At 41.0% G+C, this 14,618-nt stretch overlaps 1 pseudogene; it reads right to left on the reverse strand.

Moving 5' to 3' along the window:
- Positions 1–2,813: 2,813 nt before the first annotated feature.
- On the reverse strand, positions 2,814–10,614 carry LOC108307002 (annotated as a pseudogene).
- Positions 10,615–14,618: the final 4,004 nt, after the last annotated feature.

The raw sequence follows: 14,618 nt of genomic DNA on the forward strand, positions 1-14,618 counted from the left end.
AGTCAGCAGGTAATGGTTCCTGAGAAAACTAGGCCCTTCCCTTCAAGGCAGTGGGTTTCCTTCTAGCCCAGGATGTGTCTAGAAATGTCTGGGAGCTAGGGCCTAGAATGGGGGTCTTGGTACTCTGCCTGGTGCCCTATCCTACTGAGGCTGCGCAGGTATCCAAGTTGCAAGACAAAGTCTTCTTTACTCTTCCTTCTCCTGTTCTCAAGTGCATGGAAGAATCCCCTTCTGGAGCTGTGAGCTGTACTGGCTTGGGGTTGAGGGAGGGATGGGGCAAGCACTTCCTTGGCTGGTGGCTCACTAGGTCACATGCCCCTAAGTCTAACTGCTGCAAGCCCAGCATAACATTAGCACTTGCCTAGGAATGGAACTCAGGTTTCAGCCTCTGGGTTGGGTAATTCCCCTCTGACGTGGTCTCAAATAAATGCTCCCTCTGTGAGTGCCAACTGAATTCTGTACAATGTTCCTTTCCATAGTGACAGGACAGTGCTGCTCCAATGCAAAGTCCCACAATCACTGCATTCTCTCTCCCCTAAGCACACAGATTCTCTCTTGTACAAGGAGGCAACTCCTGAGGGATGGGAAAGGGGTGGCACTGGTGATTCAAGACTATTTTTCCTACCCTCATCAGTGCCTCTTTCAGTAATATGAAGTTAGAACCGGTTCCTGTGATTACTCACCTGATTTTTGGTTTTTATGAAGATGCTTTTTTTGTGTGTGTGGATAGTCGTTCAATTTGGTGTTCCTGTGGAGAGGACAATTGGTGGGAGCTTCTGTTCAGTCATCTTCCTCCCCTACAAAAAATTAAATAAAAAAGTCTTTCATATTTTCTTTGGGTCCTTTTAAATTTCATCATTTAATATTTAAATATTTGATTCACCTAGAATTTATTGAGTAGTAGGTCTAGCTTTGCTTTTTTTTAAACAGCTAGCTGCTTGAAACAACCATTTAAAAAACAAATCTAATTTAATTAGCTTGTTTTAACCATTCTGCAATGTATACATATATCAAAACATCATGTATATCATAAATACATACTTTTGTCAATTAAAAACATTAAAAAGAAAAAAGAAAAAGAAAAACTGTCCATTTTCTCCATTAGTTTGAAATACCATCTTGATGTTACATACTAAATTTCCATATATACTTACATCTTTTATTTTGGTACAGCACATTTCCAATTTTGTAAAGCAAATTTATTTTCTTTGTCAGAGAAAAGGCAGAGGAAAAATACATCATCATGTTTATATCAAATAAATGAAGCAGAGCCTTGATAGCCTAATTGTGTTGGCCTATGTTGTTTTCTTAGTGTTTTAACCTATCATTTCTAAGGCAAATTCTGAAACCAAAAGAAAATTAATATCAGATGATGCTTTAGTGCTTAGGACTCTTGGTTGAAAGTAAAACAGAAATATCTTAAATTTAATGGTATAAATTTTATATATACTCTGCATACTGTCGCTTCTGATAGGTCAGTATTTAGTGAAATAGTTCAGCATAATGAAACCAGTGTAACATTCAAGTTAGTTGGAATACACTTACTTTCCTTAGTTAAATCTAACATTATTTGAAAATGTTAGTTTATTACTGAAAAATCCATGCTAGCCTACAAGACAAATAATACCCTACTAAATATAACAGACCCCACACATCCGTATAATTCCACAAATTAATGGTTTTGGGCATACAGAATCCCTACCATGGTCAAGAAATCCAAATTAATTATTTTTGCATATGTTCCTAAAACTGAGTCCTTGAGGAGGATGTTGAGCACTAATAGTACTAATTCCACCAACAACCCTCCAATTTTAAAAATAATTGGGTAGTTCTTCAGTTTTCCATGTGGCACTGAAGGTTTACAGCTCTCTAAATATTTATGTAACACCATTCTTGGGGGGAATCTTTAAGAGTTACCCTTCCTACTCCCCAAACACCAGAACTAAGCCACAAAGGAAGCAGTAACAGAAGTAAGATCCTATAATTTTACAGCGTGGCTTCTTTAGAATCGAGGTTAGGTAATACTCTAATTCAGTTTTTTGCTGAGCAGCGATAGTTGTTGAGGTAACTCAAAATTCCCATCCACTTAATGAACTCTGTTTTTACCAGCAAATACAACAAGACCAAAAGCAGCACATCATCCCAGTAGTTTCCCTGTAAACTCCTTGACTAGGAGATGAGATAATTAACTAAATCTCCTTTCATACAAAAAAAAGCTTCTATTTTGGAGAGGTGAATTTGTTCAGCGGATCTTATTTGCTTTTTGTACTGGGTTTGATGGAGACAAACTCCAATTACCCATCAATATTTCTCAGTTGGAGATCTGATGGTGCCTTATGATTTTGTCAAAGGAAGTATCTTCAATTACCTTATTATCATAAATATTAAGAGGAATGTACATGTTGACTTTTTGCCCATCTAATTCATTTGGGTGCCCTGTTTGGCCAACTAATAACATGTCAGTAGGCTATCCTTTAAATTCTTTAAATGTTGAAGGGAGTAATGTCATGTCTTATTTAAATCTTTCCAAATACCTTCCCTCAAACTATATATTCCATGGTTGTTGGTAAGAATAATTAGATGGGGTTGAAAGTTGTATACACTCTTCCAAAGATAGGCTATATACAGTGTTTCAGTTATCTACTGCTATGAAACAAACCAGCAAAAAAATGTGGTGAATCAAAAGTTAATTACAATTTCACAGTTCTGTACATTGATTGTGCTTATCTGGGCAATTTTCACTTTCTTTCATGCAGTTGCAGGCAGATAGAGAGTGGCACTGGTGTCATGTGAAGTTCAACTGGGCTGGACTTTCAAGATGGCTTCTTCCTTTGCATGCCTGGACCCTCATCGTGGATGGCTGGAACAGTTGGCCAATGGCTAGGTGAACCACTGACTGGGGAAATTTGTGAAATAGGAGACATGGTTAAATACATCTTTAGGAAATTTCTTCTTACTGTCTGTGATTGCAACCCCCACTACAAGTTTTATGTATTTAAAAGGCAACTACTTTATAAGGTCTGAGATGCCTTTTAAGCAGATTGGAAGATAAGCACTCTGTAATGATGTGCAGTGTCTTTGCTTGTTGCTTAGAAAGGCATGCACAAATTTTTACTAATACTGAAAACTCAAGCCTTTGGCACAGTGTTCTTCAGTGTTTAGAAATTTGTATTTGTTTCATTAAATATTAAGTAAATTTTCTTATGAGCTCCAGATGAGCTTACCCTTTAAAACATTTCTAAAAAGAAGAAGCATGTCTTAGGTTTTCCTTTGATATACCATTGGAAATTAGACTGTAGCTATGTAGAACTTAATTTTTTCGTATTCAGTTATTTTTCTTAATTGTTTCAATTTTTGCTTGCAAGGAACCATATGTATACAGATTATGTGTTTTCTCTAGATCTTGAAATCTAGGTTATTTGTACTCTTTTAAACCCATTTAATTTTTTTTTTATGTATTAGTGAAGAGTATCCTGTGGTTTTTCACTGCAATTTTTCTTTAGGACACTTAATAGATGCCTGGAGGAATTTAAAAAATAGGTATAAATATGCTACATTATAATTCAGTAAAAGTTTAGTATCTAATCTCTGCCTGACTGCTGGAGTTGAGACATAAATCTTCTGCTTCAGTGCTCCATTAGACTCAGACTGAAATGCACAATATTAGCTCTCTTGTTCTCAGGCCTTTGAACTACACTGCTGGCTTTCCTGGGTCTCCAACTTGTAGTGGGACTTCATGGGACTTCTCAGATTCCATAATCAATTCAGCAACACTGAATCTAAACCAGATAAGGCAATTTCAGCACTTAAGTCAGACCCTAAGATTGGCTTGCCAGTATCAAAACTGAGACGCAGCTCTGAAATTGTCTTTGTTAGAAAGTTGAGGTGCCTGTGGAAGCTCAAGCTAACAGGAGATATCTAGCAAGTGTGCTGCTATTTGAACCTCAAGCCTTTAGGAGAATTGTGTTGGAGGTTTACATTTGAATGAACGTAACCTTTAGGGAGCAGAGTTGAAACACTGTTGGATGAAAACACACAAGGAAAATTGAGGAGGGCAACAGAAAGCCAGCATTTTAGATATATTTGGAAGTTGAGAAGCCTTCAACGTTCACTGAGGAGGACTTCTCAGAAATGAAAAATTGGGAGAGTAGGGTGTTTCGTGAGCCAGGAGAACGGAATGATGGTTTTTACACTGTGCTTCCCAAAGTCCCACTAGGGGTTACCACATTTTGTAATAGCAGAGAGTAATAAATAGATGTGACTCTACACCTCTCACTAAAATCAGAGCTGTGAATACACTAAAAAAAAATCACTCCAGTGACTTTCATCTTTGATTGCAAGTGTAAAAGATGAAGAAAGTTTTATTCACTAGACTTTATCTTAAGGAGAAAACTGCTTGATTTCAGAAAGAGAGACAAATCTCAAAAGCATACTCCAACAAAATAAGATGCTTACTGAACTACTAAGCAGGAGAAAAAGAGAGAAATTGTTTTGTTTCTGAAAAGAAGAAAAGGAAGAATGAAAAGAATTAAGGGAGAAAAAATGGGTAGTAAAAGAGAAGGCAGATCTTATAATGTAGTTTTATGACTCAGATATCATCAATAATGTTTCTACACATAGAAATCTTTTTCTTTAAATAAATGATAAAGGTTCTGAATTTTGTTTTGTGCTAATATAGAGGAAACTAGAGAGATTTGTGCTAATATAGAGCACAAATTTTATGTTGTGCATAGAGCAGATATTTGGAGAAAGTCCCATGATTATGTAAAATTTGGGAATTTGAAGAGATCATGAAGAGGCTTTGAATTTTCACAGGCCAAGTGTATTTGAAGTAGGACTTTCTCTCTCTCTCTCTCTCTCTCTCTCTCATACTTTAAGTTCTGGGGTACATGTGCAGATCTTGCAGGATTGTTACATAGGTATACAGATGCCATGGTGGTTTGCTGCCTCCATCCCCCCCGTCACCTACATTAGGTATTTCTCTTAATGTTTTCCCTCCCCAATCTGCCCACACCCCATTATCCCTCTCCTAGCTCTCCATCTCCCAACAGACTCCAGTGTGTGATGTTCCCCTCCCTGTGTCCATGTGTTCTCATTGTTCAACACCCACCTATGAGTGAGAACATGCAGTGTTAGGTTTTCTGTTTTTGTGTCAATTTGCTGAGAATGATGGTTTCCAGCTTCATCCATGTCCCTGCAAAGGACATTAACTCATTGTTTTTTGTGGCTGCATAGTACTTCATGGTGTATGTGTGCCACATTTTCTTTATCCAGTCTATCATTGGTGGGCATTTGGGTTGGCTCCAGGTCTTTGCTATTGTAACAATGCCACAATGAACATACACGTGCATGTGTCTTTATAACAGAACGATTTATAACCCTTTGGTTATATACCCAGTAATGGAATTACTGGGTCAAATGGTAATTCTATTTCTAGATCCTTGAGGAATCGCCATACTGTCTTCCACAATGGTTGAACTAACTTACACTCCCACCAACAGTGTAAAAGGATTCCTTGAAATAGGACTTTTTAGGGTAGCTCTGGCCAGTAGAAATCTAATGTGACCCACAAATCACAAGCCATACATGAAATTTTAAATGTTGTAGTTGTCAGATATAGTTGTCTACATGCCCCAACATTATAATCTTCACACTTGAATGATTTTTTTTTCTAATATGCTTCACCTTAGTAAATGACCACCACTATTTTTAAAATTAAGTAAATTATATACCTAGGAGAATGTACTGTCTCCCTCACTCATCCTATACCATCTTCATAAATTAATGAATCCTCACAAATACTTTTTAAATTTACCCCTGTGATAGACACAATAATGTCCCACCAAAAATGTCCACATCCTAGTCCCTCAAGCTGGAGAATATATTTCCTTACATGGCAAGAAAAGACTGCAGGTGTGATTAAGATGAAGCTTTTGAGATAAGGAGGTTATTCTAGATTATCTGGATGAGCCAAACCCAACGTAATCACAAGGGTCTTTGTGAGAGGGAAGTGGAAGTATCACAAACAGAGAAGGTGGTATGACAACAGAGAAAGAAGGCAGAGGGACTCAAAGAAGAGGCCTTGAGCCAAGAAATGCAGCAAAACTGGAAAAAAACATTGAAATAGATTCACTCCCCTAAAGTAACAAGAAGAAACACAGCTCTGCTGACACCTGGGTTTTAGTCTCATAGATCCATTTCAAACTTCTAACTTCCAGAACTAGGACACCTAGGTGTGATAAGGTGGGGAAGAGGTAGAGATTGTTCTTTTGCATGCCTGATGTTTGCTTCCATGTAAGAGCTACATTAAGGAAATACTCCTGGCCTCTTTCTTGAACAGCAGTGTCTTAATCTTATTGGCACACCTGGATGATACCAAATTATTCTTTTAAGGAAATCAACATATCACTAAAAATGCATAGAAAAACATCTGGTAATAACATTTCAGGGCTGTGGAGCTATGGTAAAAGTACATATGTGTGAGTATGCACATACCTGACTTTTATGTTTGGAACTGAAGCCAGTCATCTTCCCTAGGACAAATTTTTAATCTGCTAAAGAAACACAAGAACAGGATTCACTTTCAGCTAGCCATTTATAATGGTTTAGTTTTCTTCATCTGATCAAAGGAATATAATCTAATACTTTAAAAATAGGGTCAAATCAGCATTGTGAGGAAAATATTTATAATTGTGTAAAAAGAACCATTCTTTTTTTATTCAAATTGTGTTTTAGCTTTCGAAGTCTTTACTAAATCTTTTAAAAATCACAATTAAATATTTGAGACTCTATGTAACCCCCCAAATTAAAAATAGTATATTAGTTATTTTAAACAGTATTCATCACTTTACTTTTTATAATAAACTTATATAAACATTTGAATATGCACACTGGTACATGTACAGGACATGTAGTGTGTGTATCATTATAAAAATATGAGGAAAAATTTTACTTAGTATAAAAACATGTACATATAAGTGTGCAGGAGAGTTTTTGAATGAAAATCTGCTTTTCACAATACCATTTTGAATAAAAATTATGGATATCGATTACCTGATTAAAGGAACTCTGTTTTCTCAAAAAAAAAGTTTCGTGTCCTGGCTGGTTTTGAATTACTGGCAGGAAGGTTTTTTTTTTTTTTTTTTTTTTTTTTTTTAAATTTTTTTTTTTTTTTTTTTTTTTTTTCTTTTGTAAGAATTAAGCTGCACAGTTTACATTTAGGCTGATCATGCCACCTTTGCTGCCATCTCATTTGATGTGATATGCAGCATATCTAATTCCAGCACCTGGAAGTTTAAAGCGCTTTCTTTCTGAAGAAAAATAATGCTCCAACTACATCTATAGGCTTTGTCGGATGGGGAAGAACATGTGATAAGAAATATTACCAAAGAAAGATTAAAAAATTCCCAAATTAGGTTCTAATGATCACTCTCCCTTTCTAGTTCATCCGTGAGATTTTTCCCAGATTTGAGCACGGTTAAAAATTAAAAAAAACAAAAAAACCAAAAAAACCCAACTAAACACCTATGTTGTTCCAAAGACTTGCTAGCTATTCTATTCTGTGGCCAATATTTCCTTGGTCACCACATCAGTGTAAGCATGATTTAACTAACCGTTAGTTAAAATAGTAATATTTATAGACTTTATGTTTAGAGGATAAGACATTGATAGAACACCAATAATTTTGAACATAGGCTCTGGAGAGAGCTAGATGCTAATTTTGACTCCTTATCCACCTGACCTTGAACTAGTTAGTGTCTAGACCCCAATTTCCTCATCTGCAGAATGTGAATAATGAGTGTTTTTGTGCAAATAAAATGAGATATGTATGTATACTAGATATTTTCATTTGTTCCTTCAGATCCACTGTCCTTCTCTTCCTTGGTCTCCCTCTCAGGAGGCTGACCTGCATAGACCACTAGGCTCCTTTGTCCTTTGCTTTTTTTGGTTTAGCCAATAGGGTGCCCAGACAGAAGATCAGAGGGAGGGCTGAGAGTGAGACTGGGGATTTATTCTGAAAGCTTTCCCTGCAGCATTGCCTTAGGCTGTCACTATTCCTCCCCAGAAGCTTTCTAGGAGACTCTCTCCTTCTGCGTTCTGGAAAACTACTCCCTACCCTCTTCCCTTCAGGCTTAAGGACAGGTAACAGCCCTGCTATTACTAGCTCCAGGGCACAGCATCATCCCTACAACCTGCCACATCTTCGCAAATAATCCCTTTATTAAACTCCCTAAGAAAATCCCAATTTAACCATGTCTCCTTTTTTTTTTCCTGGGATATTGATTGTTACAGTATGTGTTTATCATAGTGCCTTGCACATAATAAATGTCAAACTCAGTGATATTTATCATTAAGAAGACTGAAAGCATGTAATCAATCTTACAATATCTATACATCTGGTATGCTGAACAAGTGTGGTGCTTGGATTGCGACAAAAAAAAAAAGCTTAAATAAAAATAATTTTACCACTGTGTGTTTAAACTTCATTTGGTGATAACTTCCTCTCCCTGGAGGAAAGCTCTAGAAGTCCCATGATTTCTCTACCTATTATTTCTTTTGTTTTTTCTTTTTTTTTGATAAGCCCTGAGACTTTGTTACACCGCATGACATTCATGACAATGGGAGGAGTGGCCAGAAATGCAGGCCGGAACATTCCACAGACCAGGGACAGTTTCCTGAAAGTACCTGTTTCCAGACCGCTCAGTAGAAAGACCATCTGGCGTTGTAGGGGGTGGGGGCGAAGGGGGTTGGACCGGAAGCGGTAGGCTAGCATCATCCTCGGGCGGAAGGCCTCGTACTCGGCGTCCTCCTTGGAGAGCGTAGCCGGCCAGTCAGTGCCAAAGCCGGCGCCAACCGCTGTGGCGGTGCACTTGTGGACCGTGGACCAGGTTCTTGATGTCCTGGCCCTCCGAGCCCAGCCCCTCGCCCTCCTTCCAGCCCATCTTCATCAGCATATGGTAGCCGAAGTTCTCCTCGGTCAGCTTGCACTTTTTGAACTTGGAGTATTCAGGCTCGCGGCCCTTCTTCAAGGCTCTGAAGGTCTCCGTAAACTTCTTCAGCTTGCCTGGAGGCAGGAAGTCTCCGATGAAGGGCTTGGCCTGGCCCATCTTCGTCAGCCGCTCGGCGCATTCCGTCGTCGTGTCCATCTCCATGCGCCGCAGCTGGTGCTCCCGGGTGCCCAGCTCGCTGTCCACCTCCTCGTTGCTGTGGTAGCGGTGCTGGTGCTGTGCACCATCTTCTCCCACAGCAGCTGCATGTCCTGCGTGGCCCGCTTGTGCTCCATGATCACGTCGTACGTCTGATGCATCTCCTGCTGCTCCTTCAGCGGCTTCTTCCCGGCGCCCGACAGCTCTGCGACGCCCGCTAGCCCCACGAACTTCCGCTTCTCATAGCGAGCCTCTTGAGGTACTGAACTGACGGAGGTGAGGGAGAGGCCCCCAACCGGCTCTTCTGCTTTCTCTTCACGGTGGTTGCGGAGGGAGTCTGGCTTCCCGGGGGCGGCTGGAGCAGGGATGACGAGCGGGGGCCGGGGGCAGCGCAGGCCAGTACGAGGCGCGGCAGATGGTGGCTCGGGTAGAGAACCCTGACAGGCCTCAGGAGGGGACTTGCGCTTCAGGCCGTGTCGTGTGCCATGAGGTTGCCTGTGGAGCCGGCCTTGGCTTTCCGGAATTTCTCCAGCTTCTGTCAGTAGCACTGGTCGCCTTGGCTCTTGGGCTCATACAGAAAGCTGAAGCCTGGTTTTCGTGGTTGTTCTGGAGGGCGATGGTTTCCACTTGGGATCCCTGCGTGCTATGAACCTGGCCAAGTTTTCTGCAAGGTTCTTGACCTCTTTGTCCTCTGGGGGTGAAACTTTCTGAGAGGCTGTCGGGGACTTCTGCGTTTCCTTTCTTACGTCAGCCACCTTCTTTCTGTAGTAGAGGAGTTCTCTGCTATTCTCATCATGCAAAAATGCAAACGCCTGGTTATCCTTGTAATCCTCCATAGCTTCTTTTTCTAACTCCTCTGCCACAAAGTGGGCCAATTTCTCTATCATTTTTCGAGTCTCAACTCCCTCTGGGAATGAAAGTTTGATTTTCAGCCACTGCTTGTAGTCCTCCTCCTCCTCCTCTTCGGGGTACTGGAAGACACTCAGACGGTGCGCCACCAGCAGCTGCTTGGCTGCAAGAGCTTGTCACCTGGTCCAGGGAGCTGGCCAGCCCCAGGCCTGTACGCCTGCTGATGAGGAGGGACCCTTTCCCTGCACTGGGGGTAAGTGTGCTGGAAGGGGCACTGGGCGCGCTGGCGTAGGGGGTAGGGGGCCGGCATCTGTGTTGGTCTGTGCCTTCTGCAACTTCAAAAACTGCTGCAAGAAGCTACTGTCGTTGGCAACCTTTTGGAAAGGCAGGAAGAGTTGTGTACATTTGTGATTTCGCTAGGATGTGGGGACTGAGGGCTGGCCACCTGATTCTGCTTGGCTTTCTGTTCCATTTTGGCTTCAATTTCCCCTTTCTTCTGAGCATTGAGCTCTTCTTGGTGAAGGATGTTCATGTTCATTTTTCCAGATTTAGGGGGAGAAACTCCAAACCACCAGTAGGCCTTTCCTATAGAATCCCGGTTGTCCATCTTGAGACTCATCCAATCCCACAATCTCTCTACTTCTTATGTGACAATCCTATAGTCACTTTAAGATGTGAACACACTCACAATTCAGTAATTAGAATGTCCTGACCATGAGATAACAAAGATTTGCCCTTGGTCGCCTCTTCTCCTGTTTCCCAGGTTGTACCTGCTTCAGGCGGCTGCAGGGACAGGGTGAGTTCCTGGGTCTCTCTCCTCTCACCTCCTTCCTCCCTCACAAACTGCTGGTTTGGAACTGCCAGTGTTAAGGGTAGGAGAGAGCAGAGGTGTAGGGGAGGGCATTGCTTGGCTAGGAAGCATCAGGCTCTCTAGACATATGGATGGTTAAAGCTGATACACCCGGGTGGGACTGGAGATGATAAAGCCAACTCTTCTCTCTCGGGTTCTTCTTCTTGAGCTCTTCAGAGGTTTCCTACTGGGCCCTCTCTTATGCAGTTCCCTGGACTAAGATGGATTGCTTCCTGGGCGTCCACCACACAACTCAGTGTCTTTCAGCTCTTTCCTCCTTTAAGTAGTCCTGTTGGCTGAGAAGCAGGATAACCTCTTTCCAACACTGTCTCCCTCCTGACACATACCTGATGTGAAATACAAAGCATCATTCAGCTCAGTTCCTATGCAGTAGTGGTCTGTTGGCTTCTCTATCCAAGCAGTTAATAAGCTTCCAGACTTCCTAGTCCCCAGCCCACTTAAGCTTCATCAGGTCAAGTCAGGCACCAGCCTTCCATGTCTCCAGTATCAGGGAGCACATTTCCAAGCTGTTGCAGGTATTCCCTGAGACTCCCCAACTAGGTTTGGGGATAGAAGGCAACATACCTCAACCCATCCTCTAAAGCATTAGAGATGAGGAGAGGAGAGCCCTCTCCAAAGAGATCTTGTCACCATATCCTCAACCCACCAGCTTCTCCAATCACTTTTATGTCCTTGACTGGACTGAGGGATCCAAGAGTCAGCAACAAGTTCTGGTGGGGCTCTTACTTGGTAAAGCTGCATTAGATGAGTATTTGGTGTATGATAGCGATCACATCAGCCTCATGGCAGAAACACATATTTTAAGATATTAACTAAAATTGTTCAGTGTTATTTTATTTTATTTTTTAGAAAAAAACCTTAATAATTGGGATGTGGCTAGAAGAAGGGAGCTTTTTGATTAGTAGTTTGATGATGGTATTTATATTATTTTTCTTCTGCCTACACTTTTCTTTTTTCTATGAATTCCAACCTAGGATAGAGAGCTAGAACAAGGGCGAAAGTGGGGAGTGATAATACTACAAGCATCTGGAATTACTGATACTGACATCTGGTGCTAGATGCTGTAGGGGTGTCATAGACACAGGGCGGGGGCATCCTGCACTCGGATTTATAATGCAAATGAAGAATCTCTTATAATGCAAAGGGAGATACTTACGAAGTAGAAAGGAATAAGTGACATGATTGTGGTGATGGTTGTGCAAGTCTGTAAACATATTAAGAACCATTGAATTAGTCTCTTTAAATGAGTGCATTGTAAGATATATAAATTATATCTCAATAAAGCTGTTAAAAAAAGAAAAGTAAGACAAAGTGGGAACAAAGAAAAGAAAGGGTTCATTCAATCTGGAGAGTCTGGGGCCAGAGAACACTATTGTTATGTGAGTCTCTAGGTCACAGAAGATCAAAAGAAGGGGTTGATGCAAAACCTGGCTCTTTGGGTATATACCCAGTAATGGGATTGCTGGGTCAAAGGATTAGAAATCTTTCTATTATAAAGACACATGCACACGTATGTTTATTGCAGCACTGTTTACAATAGCAAAGACTTGGAACCAACCCAAATTCCCATCAAGGATAGACTGAATAAAGAAAATGTGACACATACACACCATTGAATACCATGTAGTCATAAAAAAGGATGAGTTCATCCTTTGGGACATGAATGAATCTGGAAATCATCATTCTCAGAAAACTGACACAAGAACAGAAAACCAAACACCACATGTTCTCACTCATAAGTGGGTGTTGAACAATGAAAACACATGGATACAGGGAGGGAAGCATCACACACTGGGGTCTGTTGGGCAGCCATTTTGCCTAATATACTGGTAAAAAGTTGAACTGAGACCACAGATCCAGTGATTGTGGAGTCTCTTGCCATCCTGGGCTGTCAGTAGAAGGAGCAGGGTGCTGGAGGGAATGAGGGGATAAGACACTGGGAGAGCGGTTCAGGGTGCCTAGCATTCTTTGAAGGTGATATTAAATGTTCCAGGAAGCTGAATGCTTTTAGAGAGAGACGGAAGGCTGCATCTGTTAAGAATTAAAGTGAAGAGGTCACACTGACCTACACTTACATGTCTTACAATAAATTAAAAAAAATTTCCTTTATTATGTAAATTTTTAAGTATATACAAAATAGGGAGAATAGAATAATAACTTCCCATATAGCCATCACTTGGAGTGGAGGGCTCTATAACAGTTGACATAACTACTTTGGCTTATGCTTTTGCTCTGCAAAAATAATATTCAAAGAAATGTAATACACTGGAACAGAAATGTACTATTTAGTATTCTGGCATGGATGCCCATTTAAATTTCAGATTATGATAAAATCATTTGTGCAATTATTTTTTGTTATTTAGTTTGAAGGCATAATGTCTTTGATATATATGATTGAATGGGTAACTTTATTCTTTTATTCATATATTAAAGTTTTGGCCAGGTGCAGTGGGTCAGCCTGTAATCCCAGTACTTTGGGAGGCCGAGGCAGGTGGATCACAAGGTCAGGAGTTCGAGACCATCCTGGCCAACGTGGTGAAACCCTGTCTCTACTAAAAAATACAAAAATTAGCTGGGCATGTTGGCACAGGCCGGTAATCCCAGCTACTGGGGAGGCTGAGGCAGGAGAATTGCTTGAACTTGCATGCCAAAGGATCTGACAGCGTATCTATCTCTGGAGAACACAGGGGTCTGCCTTGTGAGCTGCTCCAAAACCTTGGCTGCTTGGGTCAGTCTGTCTCCACTCTCTTCAACACAGATGTTGAGGCAGAGCTTGTGGATGGATGCAAAGTTTCCGCATGGGTTCTCCTTTTCACCTTGATCCCCCAGGGTGGAGAACAGGAAGAGCTCTGGTTCTCTTAAAAGAAGTTTAGGACACATCAAATGGGACATATTTTGGGTAGCTTCAGAGACTCTATGTCAGTCTCTGATCAGGCAAGAAATATCTATATATGAAAAATCTGTAAACAAAATTTGCAGTTCATTCAACTTCAATGCAGCAAATTAAATCCTTGATATTTGGAAAATCCTACAGGTGTCTGAAAAGCAGTCTATTAGTGGAATAGCCATTCAATTCTGGAGTCTTTTGGTTATAAGATTGTATTTAGAAGGGGCTACCTGTAGGGTAATGACATAATCCTCATTGCAAATTATAACAACTGCAGATGCAAGAGCTGCCATCAAGAATTATATATTCCTTTCCTGGCTAACATGGTGAAATCTTGCCTCTACTAAAAATACAAAAAATTAGCCGGGTGTGGCGGCAGGTGCCTGTAATCCCAGTTACTTGGGAGGCTGAGGCAGGAGAATGGCCTGAACCCAGGAGGTGGAGGTTGCACTGAGCTGAGGTTGCACCATTGCACTCCAGCCTGGCGGACAGAGCCCGACTCCTTCTCCAAAAAAAAAAAAAAAAAATATGTTCCTCAGTGAGAACACATGGGCACAGGGAGGGGAACATCACACACTGGCGCCTGTCGGTGGTTGGGGGATTAGGGGAGGGATAGCATTAGGAGAAATAGCTAATGTAGGTGACGGTTGATGGGTGCAGCAAACCACCATGGCACGTGTATGTCTGTGTAACAAACCTGCATGTTCTGCACATGTACCCCAGAACTTAAAGCATAATAATAATAAAAAAGAATTATTTTTATTTTTAGTTTTTTTTTGAGACAGAGTTTCACTCTTGTTGCCCTGGCTGGAGTACAATGGCATGGTCTCGGCTCACCGCAACCTCTGCCTCCCAGGTTCAAACT

This window comes from Cebus imitator, unplaced genomic scaffold (assembly GCF_001604975.1).
Source record: "Cebus imitator isolate Cc_AM_T3 unplaced genomic scaffold, Cebus_imitator-1.0 Scaffold76, whole genome shotgun sequence".
Lineage (NCBI taxonomy): Eukaryota > Metazoa > Chordata > Mammalia > Primates > Cebidae > Cebus > Cebus imitator.